The following is a 22,706-nucleotide window of genomic DNA, read 5'->3' as shown; positions in this document are numbered from 1 at the left end:
ACTAATGAATCTCGCAGTCTGCTGGCTCCCGCAAGAGGGCGAGCGGTAGACAGACAATTACTACGCGTAGGCTACGCAGTGTTGATAAAACCCATAAGAACTTGTGCAGGATCTACTAGGTGTAGGCAATTGAAAAATAACGGAAAAGCTGTTTTAGTATCTGTATAAAACAAGAGACATACGTGCGTAAACTGTATTTAGAGGTGGGTAAACTATGCTTGGACGTGCGTAAACTATATTTAGAGGTTCATAAACGCTATTTCCTAAAATCTGGAGGTGGGTAAACGGCGTTTATGTGTGTTTACGCACCACTACATCCCAGATCACTGTAGTATCTGACCAGGTGGGTGGAGCACAGAAGCACAGCAGGCCAGAACTGAGTTCTCAAAAACTTTTACTTTTAGCTTTTCAGCTTGTCTTTCACACTCTCCCAGGCACACACACACAAGTGATGGTTGGGGAGAGCGCCACCTTTCTCTGCTCTCTCTCAATCCTTTTAAAGGGCGCGGTCACTGCGGAAGACACACAAACACAGGTTAATTCCCATCAGGTGCAGTGATTCCACCACTTACCTTCCCTGACTCCGCCCTCCATTCACAAACCGACGCTCAAAAGTTTACTGTGAATGTTCCTAGGTCATCAGGGGATAGATTAGCATTTTGACTTTACTATTTTGCTCCCATTCCTACATGACACCATTACAGCAGGAAATCTAAAAAGAATTCCAGAAAAGCGGAAAATATAGCATCTGAGTGTGACTGGAGAGGCAGTAGCCCAAAGAATGCTAACTCAAAAGGAAAGGAAAAAAGAAAAAGAGAGGGGAAATAATAGGAAGGGAGATCTGAGTCATGTTCAAGTCCAATTGGTTCTGGGTTGTGTCTGAATCCAGAAGGAGTTATTTCTGAGTGCTGTTGTAGCCTAGTAGATAGTTATCATGAATATTTGGGACATCTGATCCACATCACTGTGTGTGTCAGTGTTTAACTCTGCAGTCTTCTCATTAACTTTATTATTGATTACTTCTCATTTAACCTCTAACTCTATGAGATATGTCCTAATCCATTAATCCAGCATCACTGAGCTGTATTTAAATGAATTAGGGATCGTGTCTGGGCCGTGTCCTAATCCTTTAGGGATTGTCTCTTGATTGTATCCTAATTCATTAGGAATTATCACTTTTTATTTCAGAATAAATCATGTCTCACTTATGTTATAATCTTTTGGCAGTTGTCGGTTGAACCCAGTTTGGGCCACATCCCAATCCATTAGGGATTATTTATAGGTTATGCCCTTTTTCAATAGGTGCGAGCTACAGAACAATTAAAAGAAAGTGTACAGTTAATCAGGATTTTGTGTGTGTGTGTGTGTGTGTGAACTCTATGCCTCTCTGTCCTCCTACCCTTCATCTCTCTCTGTCCCCCCAGCTGTGTATTCTGAATTGGTCGTGAGCTCTGCACATCTCTATCCATCTCACTGTTCCTGTAGGCGTTATGATTGTCGTGTATGTGTGTGGCCATCAGGGCAAGGAGGGATAAAGGCAGCAGGGAGATCACTGCAGGATGCCTGGCAAATACACACACACACACACACACACACACACACACACACACCAAGAAATCATCATCAAAAGACATCACCATCGTCTAAGTAATTACAGTATAGAGACAGAGCAAGGCAGGGAGAGAACAGACATCCAAGATTGTCTTTGGGATGTGTCCTATTCCAATAATAATTATTCCTAGGTTGCGTTTTATTTCACTAAGAACGGTCTTTCTTCATGGAAATTTGCCGCCCAAGATGGTTGTCCTAGAGTGAAAAGCATTTCTACTTGTTAAGGTGTATCTAGAATCTGATTGCTACTGCAATATCTGTCCTTGTGAGTTTCCTGCAGATTCTCTGGATTCCTCCAACTTCCTAAAAACATGCTGGGTGATGAATTGGTGACTCTAAACTCCCCCTAAGTGTGAATGAGTGTGTGAATGTGTGTGGTGCCCTGTGATGGACTGGCCTCTCATGTAGGGGGATATCTCACCTTACTTAATGAATTAATTTTGGTGGAAGTCCTAATGCAGGAAGAATAATCTCTGGGTTGTGTTCTCTTCTAGTAACAACTGTCTCAGGGTTGTGTCCTAATCCAGGGGCAGTCAAATCTATCTTGTGTCTTTTAGTACAAAGTATACAAAGAGTCTCTGGTCATGTCCTTACCTGGTGTTAACTGTCTCAGGAGGGTGTCCTAATCCAATTGAAATTGTCTCTGGCCTTTTTTTTTAGTCTTGCAGGAATTATCTCCATGCCATGCCCTATTCCTAAATATAGTATCCGGGCCATGTCCTATTCCACTAATCATTCTCTGGGCCATGTCCTAGTCCACTAAATACTCTCTGGGCCTTGTCCTAATCCACTAAATATAGTCTCTGAGCCATGTCCTATTCCACCAATCACTCTCTGGGCCATGTCCTATTCCATTAAATATAGTGTCTGGGCCGGCGGCACGGTGGTGTAGTGGTTAGCGCTGTCGCCTCACAGCAAGAAGGTCCTAGGTTCGATCCCCAGGGCCGGCGAGGGCCTTTCTGTGTGGAGTTTGCATGTTCTCCCCGTGTCCGCGTGGGTTTTCTCCGGGTGCTCCGGTTTCCCCCACAGTCCAAAGACATGCAGGTTAGGTTAACTGGCAACTCTAAATTGACCGTAGGTGTGAATGGTTGTCTGTGTCTATGTGTCAGCCCTGTGATGACCTGGCGACTTGTCCAGGGTGTACCCCGCCTTTCGCCCGTAGTCAACTGGGATAGGCTCCAGCTTGCCTGCGACCCTGTAGAAGGATAAAGCGGCTAGAGATAATGAGATGAGATGAGATAGTGTCTGGGCCATGTCCTATTTCACTCAGCACTCTCTGGGCCATGTCCTATTCCACTCAGCACTCTCTGGGCCATGTCCTATTCCACTAATCATTCTCTGTCCCATGCCCTAATCCACTAAATACTCTCTGGGCCATGTCTTGTTCCACTAAATATAGTCTCTGGGCCATGTCCTATTCCACTAAGCACTCTCTTGGCCACGTCCTATTCCACTAATCACTCTCTGGCCCATGTCCTGTTCCACTAAATATAGTCTCTCGGCCATGTCTTATTCCACTAATCACTCTCTGGGCCACGGCCTAATCCACTAAATACTTTGTGGGCCATGTCCTGTTCCACTAAATATAGTCTCTGGGCCATGTCCTATTCCACTATTCACTCTCTGGGCCATGGCCTAATCCACTAAATACTTTGTGGGCCATGTCCTGTTCCACTAAATATAGTCTCTCGGCCATGTCCTATTCCACTAATCACTCTCTGGGCCATGGCCTAATCCACTAAATATAGTCTCTGGGCCATGTCCTATTCCACTAAATATAGTCTCTGGGCCATGTCCTATTCCACTAATCACTCTCTGGGCCATGTCCTAATCCACTAAACAGTCTCTGGGCCATATCCCATTACACTAAATATAGTATATGGGCTATGTCATTTCCAACTAAACACTTTCTGGATTGTACCCAAATCAAGTAAGAAGTGTCTTGGGGCCATGTGACAAACAAAGTGGGTCTTCTCTATTCTGATGGAGAGTGAGAGCAAGAGAGAGAGAGAGAGAGAGAGAGAGCGAGCGATGGGAAAATGAAGACGGACCTTGACGGAAAGTATTTGTTCTTTCTCTGCTGTGGTTGATGTGGCTGGCACGCTGTTACCATGGTGACAGTGGTTGTGCTCTATGTGTAACAGCAGTAGCCATAAAGCATGTTCAGAAGGATGTGTACATGACAGAGAAAGTGTAAACTTGGGTCCAGTTTGTCATGAGTCACTTAACAAATCCAGGATCATCTGATGTATTTATTAATAATTTATTCACTAATAATTCCAGATGTGGAAATTTAGTTCATTGAATGCTAAGTACATTGGAGAATTGGATCCAGATTGATATCCTTTGTAAAAATCGTAAATCTTAAATATAAATGTAAATCTAAAAGTTAAATGTAAATACAAACGTTTAATTCAAATGTTAAACATAAACACAAATGTTACATGTTAATATAAATGTAGAACTTAAATGTTTTGTTCATATGCTAATTGACCCCGCTCTTTTGGAATGAGCTTCACTGAGTAAACATGGTGGAGGTTGGGTTGCCAGGTTAATAACATATTGCACTAGATTAGGAACAACGTAGCAGGTATTGAGGTTTTTCACCCACGTGACCAAATCATGTGAGGCTGCCATTTTGGACATGAATGCGAGGAAGGCGACAAACGAAAAACATAAAAGAAAAAGGAGCGAGATGCAGAAAACACCTTCACTATCCAGTGACGTAGGGCATTTACAGGGCGAGCAGAGGGAGAGGTATTTGCAAAAATTGAGGTTAGCAGGCTTAGAGAACGATGTTTACCTGCTTCGACCAGGATTGTTCACTGACGTACGGAAGTACACGAAGCCCTCGTCTTTACCTGACTTCGGCCCACATGATCTACAGATCATGTGGGCCGAAGTCAGGTAAAGACGAGGGCTTCGTGTACTTCCGTACGTCAGTGAACAATCCTATGTCGTTAAAAACCCATCGCCATACACAGGTATTGATCTGAAAGCGTATAAGAGTTTGGATACCTACAAATATTTTGTGTCAGGCTGGGTAACATGCCTACATCAGTGGGTCGTCCCTGGAGCCGGTGGTCGCCATCTTATTACAGCTAAGGTTTGTTCACATTTTCATTTACTTTCGGTCCTCAGGATAAACAAAATGTTATTAAATGTCATTGAAATAACTTCTTAGTCTGTTGAGACATGGCCCGTTATAAATTTGCTGTTACCAGGCAATGACCAAGAACTGTATTATTAGGGTCGGTGTCTGTGTTGTAGCAGTGCACTAGCAGCTAGCTGTTAGCACTAGCTAATGTCAACAACATCATAGCTGGTATGTTACTGTAGCAATGTTTATGTTCAGTCATTTGGATGACTGTTAAAACCTTTCAGTCTCAAGTTTTTCCTTTACTGTATTTACTAGTTTACTGTAATTATGATCTGGCAGCTATTTACACTGGATCCAGTGTAAATAGCTGTCGGAGCGCGCTCCGGAACCTCGGCCGGAGCACTCCGGGAGCAAGCCGGAGTGTGCTCCAGAACCTCGGCCGGAGCACTCCGGGAGCAAGCCGGAGCGCACTCCGGAACCTCGGCCAGAGCACTCCGGGAGCAAGCCGGAGCGCGCTGCTTAATTTGAGGGTGAGCAAGCCGGAGCGCGCTCCGGAACCTCGGCCGGAGCACTCCGGGAGCAAGCCGGAGCGTGCTCCGGAACCTTGGCCGGAGCACTCCAGGAGCAAGCCGGAGTGCGCTGCTTAATTTGAGGGGGAGCAAGCCGGAGCGCACTCCGGCAGCTATTTACACTGGATCCGGTGTAAATAGCTACCGGATCATTCTCTCTCTCTTATATTATCTCTAGCCGCTTTATCCTTCTACAGGGTCGCAGGCAAGCTGGAGCCTATCCCAGCTGACTACAGGCGAAAGGCGGGGTACACCCTGGACAAGTCGCCAGGTCATCACAGGGCTGACACATAGACACAGACAACCATTCACACTCACATTCACACCTACGGTCAATTTAGAGTCACCAGTTAACCTAACCTGCATGTCTTTGGACTGTGGGGGAAACCGGAGCACCCGGAGGAAACCCACGCGGACACGGGGAGAACATGCAAACTCCGCACAGAAAGGCCCTCGCCGGCCATTACTAGTTTACAGTAAAGAAAAAACTTGAGACTGAAAGGTTTTAACAGTCATCCAAATGACTGAACATAAACATTGCTACAGTAACATACCAGCTATGATATTGTTGACATTAGCTAGCTTGACCTTCAAAATGGCGGACACCGGGGCATCACGTGACCCTGTGACGTCATGTGAAAAACCTCAATAAAGAGTAAGTCCACTGTCGCAGCGACCTGCTGCAAGGAGTGTCTGAACGCAGGCTCACATGATTGACAGCTGCCTCCGCCACTCTCTGCTATGCTGAATTGCAGTGCTGCACTACCAGCGCATGGCTTGACAGCGTGCGCTGAACAGGCAGCCAATCACAACGCTGATTAGCAGGGCAGCGGTCGTTCTAGAACGATAGGCAGAATTGACATTCAGTTTGTAACGAAGCAGCAGCACAGCAGTTGCAAAGAGAATTCGCTACTAACACAAACCTTACAGCACATCAGGGAAAAAGGACGAAATAGGCTACCGGTAAACCCACTGAACTTTTTTATATGCAAACGCTGCGCTCGCAGTAATCCGTGGGCATGAGAAATGTTTGTTTCCTACCTGTGTTTGGTTTAATGGTTTAAACTTTCTTTCTCAGTGGCGTATAGTAAAATATCTTCAGTTAAAGTGAACAAACTGCCTGTTGAAGGGCTAAAGGTTAAAATGATTCTTAGTTTAGAACTGGGGCGGCACGGTGGTGTAGTGGTTAGCGCTGTCGCCTCACAGCAAGAAGGTCCGGGTTCGAGCCCCGTGGCCGGCGAGGGCCTTTCTGTGCGGAGTTTGCATGTTCTCCCCGTGTCCGCGTGGGTTTCCTCCGGGTGCTCCGGTTTCCCCCACAGTCCAAAGACATGCAGGTTAGGTTAACTGGTGACTCTAAATTGACCGTAGGTGTGAATGGTTGTCTGTGTCTATGTGCCAGCCCTGTGATGACCTGGCGACTTGTCCAGGGTGTACCCCGCCTTTCGCCCGTAGTCAGCTGGGATAGGCTCCAGCTTGCCTGCGACCCTGTAGAACAGGATAAAGCAGCTTGAGATGATGAGATGAAATGAGTTTAGAACTGGTTTTCTGGTCATTTATATTTGTTCAGCAACATATTACCTGAATGATTAAAAATGGTTAAAATATACTTTACTTACCTTATACATAAATATTTATATATTGTTGCCTAATTAACTTGGGCTTTGTAGAAAAACAGGCATTTATTCATGCATACTTTGTTGTAGAAAAATAGGCATTTATTCATACATTTATTTTTATGTTTGTATGTTTAAAGGTTTTTCACCTTCAAGCTTCTAGCTTCTACTTCTGATTCTACTTCTGATTCTGGTTCTACTTCTACCTTTTCTTCTGGAAAAACCCACTACTACCACAATTCTACTATAACGTCAGTTCCACTGAAAACCAACAAAATACAAGACGAGTGGAATCCTGTGTCCGAGTCCTTCCCTTTCAAGTGTGGGAAACCCTGATGCTCACATACACTTGACAGTGAAAAACCGGTGCACCAGTGGAAACTGACGACTGCCAGTGAATCACCGCTGCACCAGTGAGCCGCCTGCCAGTGAATCACCGCCTAACCAGTGCATCATACCGAAACCAGTGACCAAGAAGCAAGACTCCACTCATGCCACAACCCAATAGAGAGGGAAGACACTTCACCTGGGGGCCTGGAGGATAAAGCTTGAAGTCATCTGGAAAAAAGAAACAAAATGGCGAAGTCATTAGAAGAACTGAAAACAGAGCAAGCCAAGAAAAAAGATGACCTGGAGAAGATAGAGGCATACTGTAAGCAGAGGACTAAAGAAGCAAAGCTCCTAATTCAACAAACACTCTGGGAATCGTATGGGGAGAAAGAGCTGCCCCTTGCCCTATACATAGCTGAAGCTGACTGCAAGAGCGTCTCCTCTGCCCAGCTCGATGTGACTCTGGAGGCATATGAGTTCATGCTGAAGCACTTTGAGACGTTAGTGCTGAAGGCAAAAGAACCGCACCGTGACTGGAACCGCTGGGCTCCCGCTGCAGAGCAAAGAGACTTTGATCACCGCATGACAGAGCTTGAAGTGCAACTTCCCCAGCTGGTGTCGCGCAAGGCTGCCTTCATCAAAGCTGCAAAAATCAAGACAGACTCTGAAGAGCCCACTGTCCACCGTACAGCTCCAGTGCCAGCAATAAAGCTGAAAGCCACAGCCCTTCCAAAGTTTGCTGGCAACCAGCGAAGTTACTACAGGTGGAAGAAGGAGTGGGAAGCTCTACAGAAGCAGGGTGAACCGACAGGGTCTAGAGAGGTCAAGAAATTCCAGCTGCTCGATAGCATCGATGAGAAGGTGGCCGGAAACCTACATCTGTCGACCTACAGCTCCTCAAATGAAATCTTCAGAGTCCTGGATAACCGGTTTGGGAACCAAGCCAACATCGCTCTCGAGATCATTGAAGATCTACAAGCAACTCCTGCAGTCAAAGCCGGCCAGCCAAGAAGAGTCATTGAGCTCATCGAGCTCAGATGTGAGCATCAGGGTTTCCCACACTTGAAAGGGAAGGACTTGGACACAGGATTCCACTCGTCTTGTATTTTATTGGTTTTCAGTGGAACTGACGTTATAGTAGAATTGTGGTAGTAGTGGGTTTTTCCAGAAGAAAAGGTAGAAGTAGAGCCAGAATCAGAAGTAGAATCAGAAGTAGAAGCTAGAAGCTTGAAGGTGAAAAACCTTTAAACATACAAACATAAAAATAAACGTATGAATAAATGCCTATTTTTCTACAACAAAGTATGCATGAATAAATGCCTGTTTTTCTATAAAGCCCAAGTTAATTAGGCAACAATATATAAATATTTATGTATAAGGTAAGTAAAGTATATTTTAACCATTTTTAATCATTCAGGTAATATGTTGCTGAACAAATATAAATGACCAGAAAACCAGTTCTAAACTAAGAATCATTTTAACCTTTAGCCCTTTAACAGGCAGTTTGTTCACTTTAACTGAAGATATTTTACTATACGCCACTGAGAAAGAAAGTTTAAACCATTAAACCAAACACAGGTAGGAAACAAACATTTCTCATGCCCACGGATTACTGCGAGCGCAGCATTTGCATATAAAAAAGTTCAGTGGGTTTACCGGTAGCCTATTTCGTCCTTTTTCCCTGATGTGCTGTAAGGTTTGTGTTAGTAGCGAATTCTCTTTGCAACTGCTGTGCTGCTGCTTCGTTACAAACTGAATGTCAATTCTGCCTATCGTTCTAGAATGACCGCTGCCCTGCTAATCAGCATTGTGATTGGCTGCCTGTTCAGCGCACGCTGTCAAGCTGTGCGGTGGTAGCGCAGCACTGCAATTCAGCGTAGCAGGGAGTGGTGGAGGCAGCTGTCAATCATGTGAGCCTGCGTTCAGACACTCCTTGCAGCAGGTCGCTGCGACACCTCCCACTCGATCTTGGCATGGCGCAACACGGGAAGATCGCACCCATCAGGCGAGCTGGTCTTTGCTGACTTGTACCTCCACTGGGAGGAGGACGATGAGGCGTCGCACATCCTGATGCAGTGTGGTACCCTGTGGGTCCCAGGACTTTTTGGTTGGCTTTGGAGTCTTCACCTGAGCATGTCCACCTAGGGGGACTTTCACATGGACATCCCGGACAATGCCTTTGGAGTCTGCATTCACGCTGACCACTCTTGCAAGCTTGAATTGCCCCCTCAGTGCGTTTTGGTCACAGAGCCACACTATGTCTCCGACAGCAACATTCCTTTTTGCAGTGTGCCACTTGCTGCGGATGAACAGGTTCAGACCTGCAAGTTGGCTCCAAGACCTCCAGAAGTGGCTAACTTGTTTTTGCATTTCTTGCAGTCTCTTGAAAGGGTAGGTGGTGTAGTCTACTGTTTTGAAGTCTCCAGTTTGTGTGGCTCGGCCAAGCAACAGTGTGTTTGGGGTTACGTAGTTGATGCGGTCCTCACGGCTCTGAACTCTGGCATCGATTGGCCTTTCGTTGGCAAGGTTAGCAGCTAGCTTAAGCACTGTCAGGAACTCACTGAACGTAAGGCCTCCTCCGCCACCAAGGCTTTGCAGAGCTCTTTTGGTGACCTTGACAGCAGCTTCGGCAGCACCATTCCGGTGGGGTGAGTCAGCTGGAAGAATTTTCCACGTCGAGCAGGTACCGTTTTTGGCAGCATACTCTTCAAGTGATTCTTTGTTCAGTTGTCTCAGGTAAGTATACATTTCTTCCAGGACAGGTTTCGCTCCAATGAAGTTTGTTCCAGGATCGGACCAGATCTTCTGCGGATGACCACGGACAGAAGTGAACCTCTGGTAAGCAAGGAGGAAGCTCTCTGTTGTTAGAGTGTTTGCCAGTTCGACATGGATGGCTCGGCTTGACATGCAGCAGAATAGTACGCCCCATACTTTCATGCTTGCTCTCCTTCTGACGTCATCCTTCACTTGATATGGTCCGAACAGGTTGACGGATGTGAACTGGAATGGCGCAGCTGGATTGACAGGCTCTTCAGGTAAGTCACCCATGATTTGCTGACAGGTTTTTGCTCTTTCCTTCTTGCAGATGATGCAGTTGTCGACAACTTTTTGGGCCAGAATTCTTCCTCTGATCACCCAGGCTCTCTTTTGCATCCGCAGCAGAGTTCCTGCCACTCCGTCATGCTTCACGGGCCAGGAGAGTGGAGACCCAGGCTTGGTATGGTAGCAGGGGAACAGCTTCACGGTCCTCTTTGAAGGCCTGTATCCGCCCTCCACACATCAGGATCCCAGTTACTTGATCTTTGTATACAACAAGCCTGTCAGTAGTTGTGTTTGGGAAGTTCACACCTTCTTGCGCTGCCAGACATAGTTTCAGGAACACGTTTTTCCTTTCGCTGACAGTGATGATGCCGGATGAAGGTATTGCCTTCCACTTTGCTTCATCTCCCCTCTTGGCGTGCAAGAACTTCTTAGCCGCCCTCCAAATCCATGCAACCGTCCCGACCAGCCGTCTTAGACTGCTGAAGCACTTTTCGTCCAATAGATTTTGGACTGCTGCTACTGTTGGTAGTGGGTCGGGGGTTTGTTCTCTCACTTGTTCTTTCAACAAGTCCTGGCCAAGGCGCATTTTCTTCTTCTTCTTGGAGAAGTTCACTGCAACCATGACATGTAACTTGTCGTTGTCGATGGTGTAGCTGAGGCCCAGGGCTTTGTTATCCTCTTTGGTGAGTTGGTTTGGCAGGATCATGGTGTTTGACTCAATCTTCTCACCTCTCGACTCGCTCCTCCCACTTTGATCCAAGTAGATCCAGGGCTTCATGAAGAACCCTCCTGCTTGAAGGATCTGCTCAATGTTGGATGTAAGGCGTTTCAGGTGGTCGAGGTTGTTGTGGGAAGTCAATATGTCATCGACATAGGCATCCTCTTCGAAGACACGTCTCTCCTCTTTGAAGTGGTTGAATGAAGGCAGGCTGGCGGTTTCTCGCATGGCAACTTGGGCTATGCAACCAGCAGGTTTGTCTCCAGTGTTGACTCTTGTTATGGCGAATTCTTCGATCTCTGCATCTTCTGTGTCACGCCACAGAAATCTGTGCAGGTGGACTTCTCTTTCTTCAAGCCAGACAGAGTTGTACATTTTGTGGATGTCCCCTAAAGCTGCGAAGACACCAGCGCGGAACCTCAGCAGGACACCTCTGATTGGGTTCAGGACGTCAGGGCCTTTGATCAGGATGTCGTTTAGGCTGAGGCCACTGTACTTCTGGCTGCTGTTCCATAGTAGTCTCACTGGGGTGGAGACTGAATGTGGATTTGAGGCTATCACATGACTTATATACCACACTGGCCCGGTCCAGCTTTGCAGAACCTCTTTGGACAGCTTCACTGCAGCTCTGCGGCTCACCATTTCGTGGACTTGTGAGGCGTAGGCCACTTTCCACTCCGGTTCCTTCGCCAGCTGCCTCTCAGTTCTGTGGAATGTGGCTTCAACTGCTTTCTTGTTGTTGGGAAGAGATGCTGGGTCTTCTTTCCATGGGTACTTGGCGTGCCAATGTGGGTCAGGGCTGTGGTGGTCTCCGGCCACATAAGTCAAGCCGTCCCTCACCATCTCCATCTCCCTTTCTTCGGCCAGTGTCATTTCTTTCCCACCAGGCTGACAGTTCCCGCAGCGACATCCTCCACATCTCGGTTCGCAAGCTGCTCCAATGCTTTCCCATTTCCACCACTTCAGGAAGTCTCTGTTGCTAGTGGCTGTGTTGGACTGGGAGCTGGGATGTCTGGGAGACTGGCGGGAGACTGGGACTTTGCAGGTGAGTTCGGTGTATCTGACAACTGCAGTGCGCATGGATCTTGCGAAGTGAGTCTTGGAGGTGTGGGCCGTTAAGGTGACTTCCTCAAAGAGGTCCGGGTGTGTGCCTCCAATGGTTTTGCCAAGTGGGCCATCCCAGAGCACCAAGTCACCGAACCTTCTGGGGTACCAGCTGCCCTTCTTTGTGGCTGATGAGGAGTTGGATCTCCTTTGGTCTTGCCAGATCTTCCAGGGAGATGTCTGAGAAGATTTTCTGCAGTTTTTCTGCTGGGACATGTCTGTGGACTTCTGCTATTTTGTCAAGTCCATAGCAGATGAGTTGGTGTGCTTTGAGTGTCCCTCTTGGGGTGCTGACACATATCTTAAGCAGGTAGCGCTTGGTTGCAACAGACACCTTCATCCCTCCAATGCCATGAACCACCAGTGTAACATCTTCACTTCTCAGGTTCAACTTGCTTGCAGCTTTGTGCGTTATGTAGTTTGTATCTGATGCCAGGTCGATGAGGGTCCTGACACTCTGTCCGTCATTGGCAGTGACATTGAGGAGCATTAGGATGACTGGGTACTCAGTGAGGCAGTGTTCATCTAGAAGACCTCTCTCAGCAGCACTGGAGTCGAATGCCCTGGACGCTATGTTGCAGAAGGCATCTCGACACTGTTGTGCCAGCTCTGGTGTGAGTCTGGAGAGGAACTGCTCCTGGGTGTCAGTGAGTCTTCTGCCCTCAGCCTTCGCTGGACTGAACTTGGGTGTTCTTTGGGACTGGGGTCTGGCAACTGGACAGAGGAGGAAGTGGTGTTGATCTTTGCATTCTGGATACCTGCACAGGTAAGTGGTTTTCTTGCAGCTTTCACCAGTGTGGACTTCGAGGCATCTTTTGCAGGCACCAAGTTGTTGTGCTGCATCCCTCTTTTCTGATGGCTTTAGGTTGGTTCTAAACTTTCTGCAGAAGTACAGTTTTCTTCTGTGCTTTGGGTCACCACAGATGATGCAGCCTGTTGCGTCACTGTTGGATGACACTGCCGGACTGTTGGTTGCTTTTGTTCTGGCTTGCTTCAGGAACTTGGTCTTGTCCTTGGCAGGTTCAACACCATCTTTCAGCTGGTCAAGTTGCTCATATATGGCTTCCTGTGACTTTAGGTAAGCCAGCAGCTTGTCAAAGTGGTTATGATGGTCCACAGCATTACTCACGTCAGCAGCATAGGTGAGCCAGTCTTTCTTTAAAGTTTCTGGAAGCTTGCCCTCAATTGATTTGGTCACAATGGGGTTCTTTATGGCCTCGGCATTGTCCAGTTCATTTAAGTCGTAGAGAGCTTTTTCCACTGTTTGGATGAGCACTAGTTTGCAGAAGAAAACATTCACTGCTGTACTCACCCGAAGTCAGCTGAAGGCACAAAGCCCAATTGCAGTCCAGGACGAAGCACAATCCAAGTCCAGAAACCCACCACCAACAGTAGCAGCAGTCCAAAATCTATTGGACGAAAAGCGCTTCAGAAGTCTAAGACGGCTGGTCGGGACGGTTGCATGGATTTGGAGGGCGGCTAAGAAGTTCTTGCACACCAAGAGGGGAGATGAAGCAAAGTGGGAGGCAATACCTTCATCTGGCGTCATCACTGTCAGCGAAAGGAAAAACGTGTTCCTGAAACTATGTCTGGCAGCGCAAGAAGGTGTGAACTTCCCAAATACAACTACTGACAGGCTTGTTGTATACAAATACCAAGTAACTGGGATCCTGATGTGTGGAGGGCAGATACAGGCCTTCAAAGAGGACCATAAAGCTGTTCCCCTGCTACCATACCAAGCCTGGGTCTCCACTCTCCTGGCCCGTGAAGCACACAGGTTGATACCATATTGCACTAGATTAGGAACAACGTAGCAGGTATAAAGAGTAAGTCCACAGTGGTGGAGTTATATCAAGATGTTCTTTTGAGATTGTGATGTCATCAGTACAATTGGTAAGTACTTGAATTAGTCTTCGTTCATTCATTCATTCATTCATTCATTCATTCATTATCTCTAGCTGCTTTATCCTTCTACAGGGTCGCAGGCAAGCTGGAGCCTATCCCAGCTGACTACGGGCGAAAGGCGGGGTACACCCTGGACAAGTCGCCAGGTCATCACAGGGCTGACACATAGACACAGACAACCATTCACACTCACATTCACACCTACGGTCAATTTAGAGTCACCAGTTAACCTAGCCTGCATGTCTTTGGACTGTGGGGGAAACCGGAGCACCCGGAGGAAACCCACGCGGACACGGGGAGAACATGCAAACTCCACACAGAAAGGCCCTCGCCGGCCCCGGGGCTCGAACCCAGGACCTTCTTGCTGTGAGGCGACAGCGCTAACCACTACACCACCGTGCCGCCCTGAATTAGTCTTCACTATGAAATTACAGACATAATTAGAAAGTAGAGAGATGAAATTATGAAATTAGAGGGATAGCACATGTAGGACGACTTGGAGACAAAGTGAGAGAGGTAAGATTGAGATGGTTTGGACACATACAGAGGAGAGATCCAGGGTATATTGTGAAAAGAATGCTGGGTATGGAGTTGCCAGGTAGAAGTAAACGAACAAGGAAGACCAAAGATGAGATTTACTGATGTGGTGAAGGAGGACATGAGGACAGTTGGTGCTACAGAAAAAGATATGGAGGGCAGGAGGAGATGGAGGGACATTATTCACTGTGGTGACCCCAAATGTAGCATTCTCTTTGACGATGTTTCATTGAATGAAGAAATCACCTCCCATATCAGGCACACTTCTTCAGCATTTGGCCGCCTCCATAAGTGCGTCTTCACGGACCACAACCTCTGCATCCGCACGAAGGTCGCAGTCTATCATGCAGTCTGCATCTCGACCCTTCTCTACGGATGTTAAGCCTGGACGTTGGATAAGAAGCAAATCAAGTCCCTCGAAGCCTTTCATATGCGTTGCCACCAGCGCATCCTCAGAGTGATTTGGGAGGACAGAATCCCCCACACGCAGATCCTCAGCAAGGCTAACTCCACAAGCATGGAGTCCATGATCCTCCATCGTGTCCTCTGATGGACTGGACATGTCATCCGAATGGCCCCCAACCAAATGCCCCGGATGGTCCTCTACAGAGAACTCACAGAAGGGACCCACTCCCATGGAAGACCCAAGAAGCATTGGAAGGACTTCTTGAAGTGGTCCCTGCAGACGTGCAACATCCCTCCTGCCGACCTTGAGATCCTCGCCAAGGACCGCATGAACTGGAAGCAGACTGTGTCCCAGGGAGTCCGCCACTTCAAGGAAGAATGGGCCAGGCTGAGGGAGGAGAAATGGGTCCAGCAATGCCTTTGGTAGTTCCTTCCTTCTGCTCCTGCACCTGGTCCCTTCGCCCGTTGTTGTTGTCCCAGGATCTGCCAGTCCAGGATCGGGCTTCTCTCTCATGAGCGGGTGCATGAGAGATGGCAGCAGATGGTGACAACCCCAACAGCAACAAGCCCTGGAAAGGCAAAGAAGGCAATGAAGAGGAGGACCTTGTCATCATCGAATATCGATGGACAGCCATAAGCGACCCCAAATGGGAACAGCTGAAAGAAGAAGAAGAAGAACTTACAGATGCACAGAAGTAGAGAAGCTGGTACAAGCCGGATACCTGACAAGCCAATCTGACTAGCTAGTGCTACATTTATCTTCTGATAGACTGGACAATAAAAAAAAAGAAAACTGCTTCAATAAGGCTCCAGTAAAAATGTCATCATAGATGTTCAATTGCTGGATAGATGACTGTAGAAGAAACCATTTAAAGGTGAAGCCAGTCATCTTTTGTTTAGCTGTTCTGTTTTCCCATGTACTTTGACATAGTTAATCCACAATTACCCATGGTTCCTCCACATTATCTCCATCATACTGTATATCTCTGGTATGAGGAAATATGTAAATGATTACAGTCAATTTTAACTGACTCATGTCAGAAAGAATATACGTGACTCTGCATCTGTGATGTGAATATACCTCTCTCTCTCTCTCTCTCTTTTATGCTTTTACCAACAAGCTTTTTAAATGAAGGCTGGACTTGAAACATGGCTGGACTGCTATGTTAAATTTCAGACTTCAACTTAACTTCAACATTTGTTCCTGCGTCAACTTAAGTGTGTGGATATCTTTAATGTAACACAGATTTCTGCAATAAATTATGAACAAAGCTCAATTTCATCACACAGACACACAGTAAATTCCCTGGAGATCTCTTGTCCTCTTTAATTATTCATGAGCTCCTTATTCGCCTCATCACTTTCTAATGATGGGGTGATTAATTAAAGGGATAGTTCGGGATTTTTGACATGAATCTATATGGTATCCCCGTCAGCAGTGTCGTGCATCCACACTGACTTACCCCCGACAGTGTTCTGTGAGCCTAGATATTGTACAGTGTTGGTCAGTGCACAAGTAGTTCCGGCAGGTTTCCTGGGGTCTGCAAAGTAACACGTTTTTCTTCTCAAAACAGCTCGTGTTCGAATGAGTGATTTATTAGCATAACAAAACCCTTGTAGTCCAAAAAGTCACACCTTGTAATTGCTTGGGGCTACTTTCTCTCAATAGCGATCAGTGAGCGCTGTCACTGTTAACAGTTGTGTGCGAGCTAGCCAACAACTTTCATTAGTTGTTCGACAGTGTTTAGCAGCAGCAAATTGCTTTCCTCCTCAGTATACAAGTGCGCTTCCATGGCAGGGAAAAAGAAACTACCACTGCTGCCTATGTAGTGCCCTATTTATACAAATAGGAGTCATTCAGGATTCAGCCATGTTTTTGCTCCGTGTCATGGCTGAATCCTGAATGACTCCTATTTGTATAAATAGGGCACTACATAGGCAGCAGTGGTAGTTTCTTTTTCCCTGCCATGGAAGCGCACTTGTATACTGAGGAGGAAAGCAATTTGCTGCTGCTAAACACTGTCGAACAACTAATGAAAGTTGTTGGCTAGCTCGCACACAACTGTTAACAGTGACAGCGCGCACTGATCGCTATTGAGAGAAAGTAGCCCCAAGCAATTACAAGGTGTGACTTTTTGGACTACAAGGGTTTTGTTATGCTAATAAATCACTCATTCGAACACGAGCTGTTTTGAGAAGAAAAACGTGTTACTTTGCAGACCCCAGGAAACCTGCCGGAACTACTTGTGCACTGACCAACACTGTACAATATCTAGGCTCACAGAACACTGTCGGGGGTAAGTCAGTGTGGATGCACGACACTGCTGACGGGGATACCATATAGATTCATGTCAAAAATCCCGAACTATCCCTTTAATGAGAGGGAAAGTGACACATGTCCTTGTTGCTTTATAGTATTTTTATACTCAAAACCAAGACTTCAGCGGCCATGTTCAGGCTTTGAGTTGTTGAAACTTTGGGCCTTCGGACAGTATTTTACCAGTATGTATGCATGTAGATAACATGTTTTTATTGGCTCAATGTGTGATTTATTCAGGGCAATCCAAGAATCATTGTCAGCGTCCATAGCATGGGAGAAATGTACATATGGCAAGACTTTGTGAAGAATTTGATCTTGACTTGGTCTTAATCCCTTTAAAACTGAATCTTGACTTGATCTCGGCTAGTCCTGGTCTTGGACATCACTGTGGAGGTCTTGACTACAGCTCTGCATCGGATGATTTCACAAAGCAACTAATCATTAATGAAACACAGAACAGATGAATACAATCAGTAACAAATCGATGTGACAGGAGTGCAGACCAAAATAAAGGCACCTGGTAAAAGTTGCTCAGTGCACTGAGAAGGGAAAGTGATGACACACATGTATACATACACTTGCATTAGTCAACATCATAGATTTGTTGTAATTATGTTTCAAAAGCCTGTGCTGTGTGGTCTTGCTGCTGTGTGTTCCTACTGAACAGTCTGACACACACCTCCCCTTGTGCTGCAAGTGCACACTCATGTGACGCACACTTAGTTATGGGAAGTTGATGAGGGCATGCTGAAAACAGGCAGCTATATTTAACACTTCCTGTGAGGTTTGCTCATTAACACCTAGTCATGTAGCAAAGAAATGAGCACCTACAGGCTTGTAGGTTTGTGTGTGTGTACACATGTAGATAGGAAAGAAAGGGAGAAAGAGACTTATGAACTTATGACATATTGTGCCACAATCTGACTCTGATTAGGATTTATATATACAGCTCCATATCTGTAGCTGCTTATCCTGTGCAGGGTCAAGGGCAAGCTGGAGCCTATCCCAGCTGACTATGGGTGAGAGGCGGGGTACACCCTGGACAAGTCGCCAGATCATCACAGGGCTAACACATAAAGACAAACAACCATTCACACCTACAGTCAATTTAGAGCCACCAGTTAACCAAACCTGCATGTCTTTGGACTGTGGGGGAAACCAGAGCACCCAGAGGAAACCCACACAGACATGAGGAGAACATGCAAACTCCACACAGAAAGGCCCCCTGTCGGCCACTGGGCATGAACCCAGAACCTTCTTGCTGTGAGGCAACAGTGCTAACCACTCCACCACCGTGCCACCCCAGTGTAAAGACAGATATTTAATTTTTTTTCTGGGAGGCAAAGAAGATGTCTGTATGAATAGCAAAGAATAAAAATACAATTGTACAGTAGTTAAGATGTGTACCAAGTAGTTTGAAGGTCAAAACAAATATGTACGGCACAGAGTAAAAAGTGTGTATATACTATCTATCTATCTATCTATCTATCTATCTATCTATCTATCTATCTATCTATCTATCTATCTATCTATCTATCCACACACACACACAAGACTTGTTGTGTGTGTGCGTGCGTGCGTGTGTGTGTGTTGTGTTAATTGGGGGTGAAAGAGCAGCAAGCAGTGTTGATTTGCCAGAGTGTGAAGAAGCCTCAGGATAAAATGTCACATTGAGACTGGGAAAGAACACACACACACACACACACACACTGCAGCCACGACTCACCATCTGCTAACAGTCGAGCTTTTTAAGTCACTCTCTTCTCTGCTGTGTTATTTGTTTCTGAAAGAAAAAAAGTGATTTCCAAAAAAGAAGCCAAAGTACCCAACACTGGATGTAAGCCAACAACTACCAATTAGGTTTTTTTTAACCTTATGCTCTCTCAATTTGGTCATTTTGTGAATTTTCACTCATTAGCTAGCTCTACCCCTATGATCCAACAGCAATCAAAAGGGGAGGGTGATGGCTAACATGGGAGAAGTTTCCTCTGAGACACATGAAGCCACCATATCCATAGCTGTCAACCCCAAAATGAAAAAAAGAGGTGAGAAAGCTGGGGTCCAGGGGCTGCAAGCCCCAGTCAGGTCCATGGTGAAACCCTGGTGGATGGTCTAGGGAGGTTTAAACTATGCATAGTAGTAAAAGTGCATGTGTTTGCAATTTATTGCAGCATACTTTGGAGTTTATTTTGCCCTTTGTTAAATGAAAGGGTAAATAAATAATTATATCATTACAAAAAATTATCTGAATATAATACTACAAGCTGAGAAAATTTAATATTCTGTCCTATGTATTATCCATCCATCCATTATCTGTAGCTGCTTATCCTGTTCTACAGGGTTGCAGGCAAGCTGGAGCCTATCCCAGCTGACTATAGGCGAGAAGCGGGGCACACCCTGGACAAGTCGCTAGGTTATCGCAGGGCTGACACAGAGACAAACAACCATTCGCATTCACACCTACGGTCAATTTAGAGCCACCAATTAACCTAACCTGCATGTCTTTGGACTGTGGGGGAAACCCACGCAGACACGGGGAGAACATGCAAACTCCACACAGAAAGGCCCTCGCCAGCCGCTGGGCTTGAACCCAAGACCTTCTTGCTGTGAGGCGACAGTGCTAACCACTACACCACTGTGCCGCCCGTCCTATGTATTAAATATCATTTATAAACTATTTATTCATTAGAGTTTATAGCGTTAAATAAATAAATTATTAGAAAGATAATATTAAACGAATATCAAATTAGTGAATTACTCAAAGTGATACCATCACCAAAAATCCCAAAATCATTATGACAATTATATATTACAGGCCTAGACATTAAGCATTTGCCACTGGTGGCCCATTGGGCCAGTGGAATTGAAAAGTTACTGGCCCAAATGGAAAATGTGGTGACCCGAATGCGCGCGGTACCTGAACCACGGCTGCCTGTGGCAGCCGCTGCAAGCACATAATATATGGGTGCTTGCACAAAGAGGGGGGTCCGGGGAACCCTCCCCTGGAAAATTTTGATTTTTCAATTCATATTCGTGCATTCTGGTGCATTTTAAGGTGAAATTAATGAAAATAAGATTATTCATATTTTGCTAACATTATTATATCTTTATTGTTTGTTCACATTGATATTTTATTGTTTGCATTTCTTGTTCTATCAATTTCTTAGTTACATTTAAAAGTTTCCTTTGTTCTTGTTCTCTGTTCGTTTAACACATGCTGTTGATTACTGTTTTACATTAACAATTGTTTGTATAAGTTTTAGAATAAGCTAAGTTTTGCCTCACCATGCAACTAGCTTGTTTATAGAATAAGCTTTGCCTGTAACCCACCCTGTGTGATGTAGACATATTTTCCTTTTTTGTCATGGTTTCAACTTTGGCTCATATATTCTCAACATTGTAGATATTGAATTCTCACCACTGTAGATATTCTTATAGAAATAGAAGTACAATTAACTTTTTAAATACACCTTTATATAATAGCCACAAGACACACACAGGCCAGTCCCAAGTCTGGATGAAAGGTGAGGGTGGCATACTAACCCTTATCATGCTGGATTTAAATGGGCATTTTTATTGCCCATGAAGAAGTTTTATTTCTTAATTAATAAAATATCATGAGAATCATTGACAAACCATACATTTCCTGAAAGGGTGGACTTTGGGGAATAATCTAGTGAGATTTTTGCAAAGCCTTACCTGCTCGGGGGTGATTTATAACCCTAATTACCTGTTAATTAGCTAATTAACAGGTATGCTCAGGTGATCCAAAAAGGGGTGAAATGTTGTATTTTTTTTAATAAGACAAGATATAAACACCAAATTTTCAGGATATGTCCTTGGGGGAACTAGTAGTAAATTTTTGCAAATTCAGCTCATTTGCATAAACTGTTGCCATGGCAATAGCAGATACCCTAGCGACTGGGGGTATACTGGGTTTAGCATGGTCTAGTTGTACCAGAGAGGGTCAGAATAGTTATTATTTTTGTTGTAATGAACTAATGTAGACCTAGTTTGGCTATTTTGATAGATTTCATTATCTTTGGATATTTGAATAACATAATATATGGGATCAGATCTAATTTACCACATTATTTTATCTGTTCTTCTATTTCAGTCATAGCAACCAACATTTATACTTCATTCTTTAATCACTAAAAGTTGATACACGTGTAGCCATATTTCTTGGCAGTGTATCCTGAAATTTTGATATTAATATACAAAGTCTGAACAATTTTACACCATCTGAAGCTAAAGCGCGTGTTGAAATGCTGTTTTACGATTTGGTGCCATATTCGGCGAGTTGTAAACCGAGCGTGACGTCACGCGCTCTGATTGGCTGCCGAGTTCAAAATGAAGCCGTTCGTTAACACCCGATAGTTAATTTATGCACGATCGTATTTATGAATGAATTACACCACTGAACTCTCTAGCAGAAGAGGCAGAAAGTGGTATAAAGATGGTGACGATCGGACAATGAGAAGTTTGTTTGTTTTTAGCTCAAACTGTTTACCTGGCCTTTGGCCAGGTATGGGAGCATGGAGTTTGAACATATTTCTATTTGAATTTCACCGTTCTGATGGTTTCCTTGCCGCAACCGTCTTCGTCTACAAGATGCTATTTTCCTGCCAAAATGACACTTCCGAACAGCGCCGAACATCTCCGAAGATGCACGAAGACGACACACTCCTGCCGCGGAGCGGAGGGTGACGAAAACAAAGATGGTGGACCTCGTATCGAAAAGGTGCATTTTACGAACAATTTCTTCACAATTCTGGGTAAAATATGAATAATAAAATTGTTAATTTGTATTGAAAATGTACTGGCCCGCCCGGGCCACTGTTTGGCCAAATTTAGTGGCCCGAACTGGCCCGAAAGACGTAAAAAACACCGCCGGGCCATCGGGCAAGTGTTAATGTCGAGGCCTGTATTAACAACTTCCAATTATATAGTTATAGATTTATACATTTATGTGTTTATTTTTTATTTCCTATCACCAACACAGACTCACTCAGCTACTACTGTAACAATAATAAACAATAATAAACACAGCATGCAAAGTTCCTGTTGAAAAAAATATTTGGCTATACATTTATTATAACATATCTATGGGACAGTTCAAAATAAGCTATTATTTTACTTTAACTTAGCAACTTTGCAAATAGATCTAGTTGAGCTTAGATTAACTGAAACAAGGCACATTTAACTTTTTTCAAACAAGATAAAACATAAAAATATACCTTCTTGCTGACAGAAATCTGTGCTGCAAACGTGGTCAAGAGTGATCCTGATGATGATGTCATTTTTTCAAGATCTTTGTGAGACTTTCTTTGCACGTAAAGTTTAACATCTCGAAGGCCTTGGTGTTTACAACTGATACTCCTGTTGCAAACAGTGCTTTGGAAATGGTGCTTGCTTGCGTTTTTCCCACCGGTAACGTGGAAATGATGAA

This window comes from Neoarius graeffei, chromosome 23, assembly GCF_027579695.1.
Source record: "Neoarius graeffei isolate fNeoGra1 chromosome 23, fNeoGra1.pri, whole genome shotgun sequence".
In the NCBI taxonomy this organism is placed as follows: Eukaryota; Metazoa; Chordata; class Actinopteri; order Siluriformes; family Ariidae; genus Neoarius; species Neoarius graeffei.
Note: the sequence above shows the minus strand (reverse complement) of the source record.